An 11,383-nucleotide genomic window follows, 5' to 3' on the forward strand; every position below is an offset into this window, starting at 1 on the left:
ACTGAACTTGCATATGAGCAATTGATGATCTGTTCTATAGTCTGTCCCTGGCCTCCTTTTGATATTGAACTTTTCCACTGTCTCTTCCCACAGATTAGTCAATTTGATTCCTATGTATTCCATCTGATGGTTTACCTGTGTATGTTGTTCTTGTTGTTGTTCTTATTGTTGTTAGGTGCCATCGAGTTGGTATCAACTCATAGCGACCCTATGCACAACAGAAGGAAACACTGTCGATCCTGGGCCAACCTCACGATTGTTGCCACACTTGAGCCTTGAAGTATTCTATCTCCAATCACCATAAGGTTTATGCAGTTGTTGTTGTTGTTATGTGCTGTGGAATCAGTTCCAACTCACAACAACCCTGTACAGGATTTCCGAGGCTGTAAATCTTTATGGGAGCAGAAGGCCTCATCTTTCTCCCGCGGAACCACTGGTAGCTTCGAACTGCTGACCCTGAGGTTAGCAGCCTGACTTGTAATCATTATGCTACCAGAGCTCTACATGTGTATAGTTAAGTTGCCTTTTATGTTGTTTTCAAAAGGTATTTGCAATGAATAGTTCATTGGTTCTACAAAATTCTATCTTGTGGTCTCCAGCATCACTTCTATTATTGAGGCTATATTTTTCAACTGCTGATCCTTCTTTTTTGTTTCTACCCTTCTCATTCCAATCACCATTAATTATCAATACATCTAGATTGCATGTTTGGTCAATTTCAGAACAAAAAGTTGGTAGAATTCTTCAATTTCATCATCACTGGCTTTAGTGGTGGGTGTGTAAATTTGAATAATAGTGGTATTAGCTGGTCTTCCTTGTAGGCATATGGATATTATCTTATCATAGACAGAAATGTACTTCAAGGTAGATCTTGAAATTGTTCTTTTTGTTGATGAGCGTAAAGCCATTTGTCATCCTGGCATAGTAGCCCATATGATTGTCAGATTTACAATGGCAAATACCAGTCCATTTCAGCTCACTAATACCTAGGATATCAATCTTTATGCATTCCATTTCATTTTTTACAAATTCCAATTTTCCTAGATTCATACATCATACATTCCATGTTCATATTATTTCTCCTCATTTTGAGTGATGTCCCATCAGCAGATGAAGGTTCTGAAAGATGTAATTCATTTGTGTCATCATGGTTGATTCTACTTTGGGGAGGCAAATCTTCCCCCATTGTATTTTGAGTGTTTTCCAAACTGAGATACTATCTTCCAGCACTATATCTGACAATGTTCATGTGCTATTGTTAATGTTTCCATCTTCTGGCACCATATCTGACAGTGTGCCACTCTTATTCAAAAGATTTTCAGTGGCTAAACATTCAGAAATAGTATGCCTCTCCATTTTCCTGTCTTAGGCTGAAAGCTCAGGTAAAACCTGCTCACCATAGGTGATCCTGCTGGTATTTAAAATACTGGTGACATAACTTCCAGCAACCCATAAACCACCACAGTCTGACAAGTGTATAGACAAGTAGTGGATATCCTTCATTATCCATCATTTAGTCAATGGCAAATCAGTTCATTTAAATTTTCCTAACCTAAAATATTTTTTAGTGCCTGAGTAATTAACAGCTCAAGATAAAATTTTGTTAGTTATCTTATTGCTCAAATAATATAACTAGTTATTAACCTATGTTTAAAAACATTTATTAGCCAACCAATCTGGATTAGCTAAGATCTCTAGGACATATAATTCATTACTATTTATAAATAGTATACTCATCAACTTTAAAACAACCTATAGATCAATTCAACTGTCAGACCTCATAGAATACTGTTTTAGATTTTTGAAAAGAATAAGAATATCTAGAAAAGCTGATATTAAAACAGACAGCAGAATTTCAGATATAATTTTTAAATGCACAATCAAAATTCTTTATCAATTAAATGAAGAGGTCAACATGTTAGATTTGAAATGATTGTCTTGTTACAAATTTCTGTGAGGAAAACCACACAGGTGACAGATAATAAAATAAACAGATTCCAGGGTGCTACAAACAGTCAAGTGCTCAACTACCAGCCATAAAGTTGGTAGTTTGAACCCAACCAGAGAGAGGCACCTCAGATAACAAGTCAGATGATATGCTCCTGAAAAGTCAAACCCTTGAAAACCCTTGAAGTGGCTCTATTTTGCAAACATGGGGTTGTCATAAGTCAGAATGGGCTCAACAATAACTAACAACAACAATTTGTTAGGCATTTTGCTAAGTGGGAGCCCAGTTGGCACAGTGGTTAAATGCTTGATTGCCAACCAGAAGGTCAATGTTTCAATCCTACTAGCCACTCTGCAGGAGAAAGATGTTTCCATAAAGATTACAGCTGTGAAAACAGTTTGGGGCAGTTCTATCTGGTCCTATGCATAGGAATTGACTCAATGGCAATGAATGCTTATGGTTATTTTGCTCAGCACTTTTTAACTTCAACAAAATCTCTAAAAAGTAGTACTATCAATATAGATGAAGAGATTGAGGCTAAGGTTAATTAACTTATTCAAGGACAGAAAGCTTTAAGTAATAGAATTGGGATTTGAGCACAAATTTACCTTTTAAGAAACATTCATGGAGCACCTACAATATTCCTTGTGCTAAGTATGAGGAATTAAAGATGAATAAGACAAACAAGAACCCTATTTAAATGTAGTCCTTTTTCTATCACTAGGAAATAGATATTAACAAGTAATATATAATGCAAACAGTTAAGCACTTAGCTATTAATGGTTGAGATCTGAATCTACACAGAGAATTTTTTCTATGTTATTTATGATGTGTTTGGAATAAAATCCTGGTGATCTACTTCCAAAATATCAGTCATTGAAAACCCTATAGCTGAAAGTTCTATTTTGAAACCCATGAGGTTATCATGAGTCAGAATTAACTCTACAGCAACTGGTTTGCTCATATTACATGTATACGACAGCAATGGATTTGGGTTTTTTACTTAAACACACACACATATAATTATTTCAGAAAATAAGAGAGCTACAATATAATAAAACAGAGTACTGAACTAGAGCCAGATGTATTCATCTAAGATGTAGGGAGTGAGCAGGGACACAAATCCATGATTAAACTAACTGCTTTTGAAGAGTACAAAGAAAACAAAGCCACTGAGGACAGAAGTTTTATTGTTTATAAAAAGAGACATCTTACCTGAAAATATTTTAAAACAGTAATATTTGCTTAAATTATCTTCTGGAAACTGTTAACACAGCTATTAAGGGAAAAAGAAAAGATATCAGGATGGTTTTATGAGACCCTGAAGTAGCTTAGCAAAACCTCAGTAGTCTGCTCTGCTCATTTGGGGCTACTATTCCCTCCCTACTCTACTCCCTGTCTCTACACTCAATTCATCACTGCACAGTGGTTCATCCAAGAGATGATGAGCGCACGGACGGTATTGGCAGGCTTTCCTGGCAAGGTGGGAGTGGAAAATAATTTAGCCATTGATGTCAAAGAGAGTCCAGAGTCCAGAATGACTGTTAGGAATTTAAGATTTCCATCCCAAACTCAATTTGGGGATAAACTTCCTCACTCCACAGTGAAGTCCTATTCCTTGCCAGTTATTGAAGTTCTTTCCCCTGCCAATCAACATCACTTTGGTTCAGCATACACCATGTGGATTTCATCAGACCTCTATTTTAAATGGAATATCAAGGAAAACATTCTGTTTGTGTTTAAAACATGCATATTGTTGTAAAGAGTAACCCTGCTATATAGTCATGTATAAAAGGGGAAATTTGTTTTGTGTTCTCTAACTCTTTCACTGTTGAGCGTGAGATGATACGATTACAGTAATAATCTTTACTTGTTTTATTGAAGCAAGAGACTTGGTGGCACAGTGTAAGATAAATGTTTGACTGCTAACGGAAAGGTCAGCGGTTAAAACTCATTAGCACCTTCATGGGAGAAGGATGTGGCAGTCTGCTTCCATAAAGGTCACAGCCTTGAAAAGCCTGAGGCCATTCAGCTGAGGCAGTTAGAATTAATTTGATGTTGATGGGTTTGTTGCAATAAATATACGTATATAACAAAAATTAGCCATTTAAACAACACTTACATGTGCAGTTTAGTGAAATTTGCTAAGACCTGTAATTAGAAACCCAAAAAGGAAGAACTCATGTGGCATTTCTCATGTTGAAAGAACTGAAGAAAAAGTTCAAGCCTCAAGTTGCAGTATTGAAAGATACTGTGGGCAAAATACTGAATGACACAGAAAGCATCAAAATAAGATGGAAGGAGTGGGACATTCCCACTAGAAAGGACAAGCAGACCAGCCTGGAACAGCTAGAGTTACAGAAGATATATCTTCAATGAAAGATCAGCAGGAAAAACCCAAAACAAAAATGGCAGTATGACTGGCTACTACAAGAATAATCAAGTTGTTTGCAGGGAAATGATCAAGGCAAGCAATCAAGTCCCTTCAGGACAAACCCCCCTCTAAGACTGAAACTCAAAGGGAACATGTGAGCAGTCATGTAAGCTTGCTGGTGCTCATGTTGGTCTACTGGTGAGTGGAAGAGAGGGAAAGGCAGCAATGAAGAAATGGGCTGAGCTCAACCATGTTCCACAGACCCCTATTGACCTGGAAATGAGAGAGAAAAGAAGAAGTGTTCCCCCAAAGTGTGGTGAGACCTGGGGACACCTGAGCCTATGGACAAGAACATAGCCACAGAGGGCTAGAGCTGAGAGTGAAGCATCCAGCTGATATGAAGTGAGAGGAGTCGCTCAAAATCACCCAAAGTTGTAGTTGATACCCATTTGACCTAGCCTTGATGGCTTGATAATCAGAAGTCAACTAGAGGAAGATAAAAAAAAAAAAAATTTTTTTTTGAAAAAAGGTAAATTGCTGCAATTTGATGATCTTGACCTATACTCATGGTGGTAGTAACTAAATACCAAGAGAGAGAGAAGGAGTCTTCATATCAAGTATTAATGCTATCTCCTTTGTCCACAGGGTAGATAGGGATGGACAACTTAGACACTGGCTACCTAAAATGAGGGGCAGTAAAGGCACGAAGTGACTGCCTTACAAGGTTTCAAGGGGGAGTTTAGTTTAAGAGTGTGTGTGGGGGGGGAGAAAGAGTACCCACTGAATAGTTTTCATCTTGTCTATATGGGTCTGGTTAAAAGAGATGGGGATAAGATTCTTATAATTCAATAGGGAGTAATTGTTATCATGACTAATTGTGACTGTCACAATTGTAAAGATAGAAGTTTTGTAACAAAAACTGGGGAGTAGTTAATCTTACAGTCCAGAAACAAAGGACCTTAGGAAAATCAAGGTAGACGAGCACAAGTGGAATGTGTGACCTTATCCAGAGAAGCAGTGACACCAGAAATGGAGGCAGAGATAGGGACATGGAGAGAGGGAGCAGCTGAGGACTCTAGATTCATGGGAAGAGAGGGACTAAGAGATGGCAACCAGGAGGCCGACTTGCAGAATGTGCCCTTTGGTGGTGTAAATTATTATACATGCCTGAGTGCTTTTAAAAAAAAAAAGAAAAGAACTGAGTGAATAGAGAGAAATACTGTTAACTGATGGTACATGGAGGGGATTATAATCTTTGTAATGAAACAAGGTGTATGATTTGTTGAATTTAAAACTGATGATCTGCCCTGTAAAGTTTCACTGAATCCACAATTAAAACCTTAAAAATAATAATAATATGGAAGGAATACACAGAGTCATTGTTCCCCAAGTACTGGTCAACATTCAACATTTCAGAAGGTCGTATATAATCAAAACCAATGGTATTGAAGGAAGAAGTGCAAGTTGCACTAAAGGCATTATCAAAACAAGGTTCCTGAAATTGATGAAATATGATTGAGATCTTTTAACAAACAGATGTAATTCTGTAAGCACTCACTCATCTATGTCAAAAAATTTTGGAGATAATCAACTGGTCAACTGACTTGAAGCAAGAGATATTCATGCCCATTCCTAAGAAAGGTGATGCAATAGAAAGTGAAAATTTTCAAGCAATATCACTAATATCACACCTAAGTAAAATTTTGCTGCAAATCATTCACAAACAGTTGTTGCAATACATGAACAGGGAACTGCCAGGGATTCAAGCCAGAATCAGAAGAGGATGTGGAACAAGGGATATCATTGCTATGTCAGATGAATTTTGGCTGAAAGCAGAGAATATCTGAAAGATACATCTATTTACTTGTGTTTTATTGATGACACAAAAATATTTAATTGTGTTGACATAAGAACTATGGATAAAATTTCAAAGAACGACAATTCCAGAACACTTCCTTGTGATCATGTGAAACCTGTATATAGATGAAGGGATAGTGAATGGTTTAAAATCAGGAAAGGTATTCAACAGGGTTGTATTTTTTCACCACACTTATTCAGGCTGTATGCTAAGAAAATAATCTGAGAAGCTGGGTAATATGAAGAAAAATGAAACATCAAGATTAGAGAAAGATCCATTATCAACCTGCAACGTGTAGATGATACAACCTTGCTTACTGAAAGTGGAGAGGACTTGAAGCGCTTACTGATAAAGATCAAAAATTACATCCTTCAATATGGGTTACAATTCAATATAAAAAAAAAAAACAAAAATCCTCACAACTCAACCAATAAGCAACATCATAACAAATAGAAAACACTGAAGTTGTTAAAATTTTCATTTTATATCCACAATCAACGCCCATGGAAGCTATATAGTGAAGAAATCAAATGATGTATTGCATTGGGCAAATCTGCTGCAAAGATGTCACTTTGAGAAAAAATGCGTGCCTGACCCAAGGCATGGTATTTTAAATCTCATAAGCATACAAAAGCTGGACCATGAATAAGGAAGACTGAAGAAGAATCGAAGCCTTTGAACTATGACAAAGAATATTGAATACACCATGGCAAAAGGAAGGAACAAATTAGTCTTGGAAGAAGTACAATCAAAATGTTCCTGAAAAGGGAAGATGGTGAAACTTCAGCTCAAATATTTTTAACATGTTATCAGAAGGGACCAGTTCCTGGAGAAGGACATCATAGTTGGAAACCAGCAAAAGAGAGAAAGATGTTCAATGAGCTGGATTGACACAGTGGATACGATAAGATACAATCAAGCTTAGCAGCAATTTTGAAGACGGCACAGGACTGGGCAGTGTTTTGTACTATTGTGCATAGGTTCTATTGAGTTGAACCTGACTTGATGTCACCTAACAACATAATTAAGTGGCATTAATTTTGGTGATAGTGTTGTGTATCCATCACTAATATCCATTTCCAAATATTTCTAGCACACTTAACAGATGTTCAGTGTCCTTCAAGCAATGACTCCTCTTTCCTCCTCCTTCTCACCCCTGGTAATAACTAATAAATTTGCCTTTTCTAACTATTTGATATAAATTGTTGTTAAGTGCCATCGAATTGATTTCGATTCACAGTGACCCTGTATAGGATTTCCAATGAGTGTCGAGTGGGTTTGAACCACCGACATTGCTGTCCAAACCAACTTTGTGATCCAGTTCTTATCTTACAGTGCTTATCTTACCATACAATATTTGCCCTTTTGTGACTGACTTATTGTGGTATATAAATACGAGGAAATATTATTCTGTCATAGACAGAAATCAAGGCCCAATACATGCTACAACATGAATGAAACCTGAAAACATTATGCTGAGCGCAACAACCTTTAATTTTAATTTGAAGATTATTTCTGATTCTTATGCTCCATTCACATCACAAAGCTAAAGGTCATTGTTTTTACTGTCTTGCTGGAATAAGAGGGAACTAGTTTTTCCAAAGGTGACTTAGTTTCTAATAATAAGCAATTATTAGAAATAAACTATTGAACTTTACCATTTTTTATTTTGAGTTTCATCAGGACAAAGTTCCAGTAAACTTTTCCAAGTAGTATAGTTATAAAAACTTGAATACGTTCTTGGGATTCAATTCATTTGTGATCAGCTTGGAATGCTTCAAGAATGTAAGGTATGAATTTGTATATGTGAGTCTGAGGCCTTGAAGTATTGAGGTACTCAGGAAAGAAAAATCCTGGGTACTTTGTCTATACTGTTCAATTTGCGTGGTTCCAGAAATGACAGGTCTTGTCAAGGCAAGTACCTCAATTCTTATTAAGATTGTCAGAAAAATATATAGTTTAAAAGTATGTCGCAGTTAGGTGTCATTTTCTACTCATGACGATCCCATGTGACAGGGTAGAACTGCCCCCTAGGATTTTTGTGTAATTGTGGTTTGGGTGAAAGTTTACCGAGCAAATTAGTTATTCATTCAACAATTTACACACAATTTTTTTCATAATGCTACTTGTAATTCCTTCAATACAACAGAAATCTTCCTGCTATCTCCCTGGGTTTCCATTTCCATTCATCTTTCTTTCCTGCCCCGTCTTTCTGAGTTTTGATTATAGGCAAATGTCCTTTTGGTTTCGTATGGTTGATTATTCTAAGTGGTATATTCCTCATGAATGTTATTGTTCACTTTATAGGCCAGTCTGTTGTTGGGCTGCAAGATGGTCACTGGGCGTGGGCTCAGTTCCAGGTTTGAAGGGTGTCTAAGGGCCACATTCCCTATAATACCATTGAGTCTGGTCTATTTTATTATTCTGAAATTTGTTCTACATTTTTCTCCCATTGTACCCAGAAACTTCTGCGGTTCCCATCTGAGTGGTCAGGAGTGGTAGCCAAACATCATCTGTTCTTTTGGTCTCATGGTAGTGGAGGCTGTGGTTTCTGTGGTCTATTTAGTCCTTTGGACTAAATGTTTCCTTGAGTCTTTGATTTTCTTCATTTTTCTTTCTTCTGGATTGGGAGAGACCAACATATGCACCTTAGACAACTAGCTTTTTAAAACCTCTGTCATTACTCAATACATTTTGTTGTTGTTAAGTACTGTTGAGTCAATTCCAACCCATAGCAACCATATATAGAGTTTCCAAGGAGCAGCTGGTGACCTTGAACCACCAACCTTGCAGTTCAAATGGCTTTGCAGTCTGGCGCATTAACCTACAGTGCCACACCAGGAGTCCTAGTAGGTTGTATAACATTGTCCTGATAAATTACATTATGCCAGATGATTTAGTTGGCTCATGAACTGGTCCCCAAGCCCAGTGCAAGATTCGTTGCCACAAGGTGTTTGGTTATGGTTAAGAAATTTTCATATCTTGTCCCATTTTCTCAGTTATATACAGGATATACTTAAAACGCATACAAATACATATGTAGACATAATCTTCTGCCAATCCCATCTTTGGTCATGAGTGGAGTCCTATTCACCTACCCATACCTGTTCAGCTTGCATAGGTGTCTACATATTCACTTATTGATTACTGTTGCTTATTCTAATATGGCAGCAATGTGTATGTAATAGTATTCATTGTTGTTGTCTATCACTCTTGTGCACTTCTCAGCATCTTCCATTGCCCTCATGGTATTGAGCTGATTTCCTCCTTATGATATACTGTCTTTGCCTTCAATCAAATTATATGGTTAGTTAATAATTTTCCCTCCCCTCTACTACCATCCCTGGTAGCCATCAAAGAGTGTTTGTGTTTCAGTACATGAGAATTCTAATTTCTCTATACCCTGACCAACATTTGTTGTTTTCTGTCTTATTAAACCTTGCTATTTTTGCTGGAGTAAAATGATATATCATTGTTGTCTTATCTTGTGTCTCTATAATGATTAAGGATCTCAAGCATGTGTGCATGTATTTGCTGGTCACCTAAAAGTCTTCTTTGGTGACGTTTCTAACTTCTTCTGCATATTTTTTCATTGAATTGTTTGTCTTTTACATGTTGTGGTGTTGATAGTTCCTATAAATTTCATAAATTAGTCCCTTGTGTACCCATTTGACCTAGTTTCGATGGCATGAGGAACAAAACTCTACTAGAGGAACTTAAAATTTTTTGATAATGGAAACAAGTGTAAATTGCTACAATTTGATGAACTTGACCTATACTTATGGCTGTAGTAGCTCAAAATACCAACTGAGAAGGAAGGAGTCTTCAGATCAAGTATTAATCCCATCCCCTCTGTATACAGGATTGATAGGGACAGGCAACTTAGACATTGGCTACCTAAAATGGGGGGACAATAAACCATGAAGTGACTAACTTACACATTTTCAAGATGGAGTTTAGTTTCAGAGTGTGTAGGGGATAGTAGAATCCCCACTGAATAGTTTTCATCTTGTCTAGATGGGTCTGGTGAAAGGAGATGGGGATATGATTCTCATGACTCAATAGTGAGTAATTGTTATATGACTTATTGTGACTGTCACAACTCTAAAGGTAGACATTTTGTAACAAGAAGTGGGGAGTAGTTAATCTTATAATCCAGGAACAGAGGACCCTTGGACCATCAAGGAAGAAGAGCATGAGCAGAATGTGGAATCCTATTTAGAGAAGTGGCAACACCAGATGGAGGCAGAGATGATGACATGAGGACTCTAGACTTATGAAAAGAGAAAGGCTGTGTGCCAGCAGCCAGGAGGCAGACTTGCAGAATGTGCCCTTTGGTTGTTTAAATAATTATATATTCCTGAGTGTTTTTGTATACATCCCACCCCCCCCCCAAAAAAAAGAGGCAATAAAAGCAAATACTGCTCAGTGATGATGCATGGGCTGGATTTCACTGCAGTGAAACGCTAAGTGTAAAACCAATGTTCTCCCATGTAAACTATCACTCAATTCACAATAAAAACTTAAAAAAAAAAAAAATTAGTCCCTTGTCATATGTGTCATGGCCAATCTCCCTCTGCTCCCTCTCCCCTGAGACTGTGGATTCTCTTTTCATTCTTTTGGAGAAGTCTTTTGATGGACATGAATTGTAAATTGTTAGGAGCTTTCAGTTGTGTAGTTTATCTTTTGCTGTTTTAGCATTTTTAGTTACGTTTTGTAATCTATTTATGCCATAAATTAGGAGCCCTAAATTTGTACCCATTTCTTCTATGATGAACTTCATAGTCTTAGATTTTATGTTTAGGTCTTTGATCCATCCTAAGTTGGTTTTTGTATAGGGTGTGAAATATGGATCTTGTATCATTTTTCTGCAAATGGATTTCCAGTTTTGTCAACACCGTTTGTTAAAGATATTGTTCATTCTCCATTTAATTGACTTCAGTCCTTTATCAAAGATCACCTGTCTCTAAGTGGATGTATTTACTTCTAGATTCTAAGTTCTGTTTGAAAATTGCCTGGTACTGGTCTATATGTGTGTCACTGAACCAGTACCAGGCTATTTTGATGGTCGTGACTGTATAGTAGGTTTTGAGATCTGTAACGTTAGGCCTCCTACCGTGTTCTCTTTCTTCAGTTGTTGTTGTTAAGTGCTGTTGAGATGGTTCAGACCCATAGCGACCCTGTATAGGGTTTTCAAGGAGCA

This window comes from Chrysochloris asiatica, unplaced genomic scaffold, assembly GCF_000296735.1.
Source record: "Chrysochloris asiatica unplaced genomic scaffold, ChrAsi1.0 scaffold00146, whole genome shotgun sequence".
NCBI lineage: Eukaryota > Metazoa > Chordata > Mammalia > Afrosoricida > Chrysochloridae > Chrysochloris > Chrysochloris asiatica.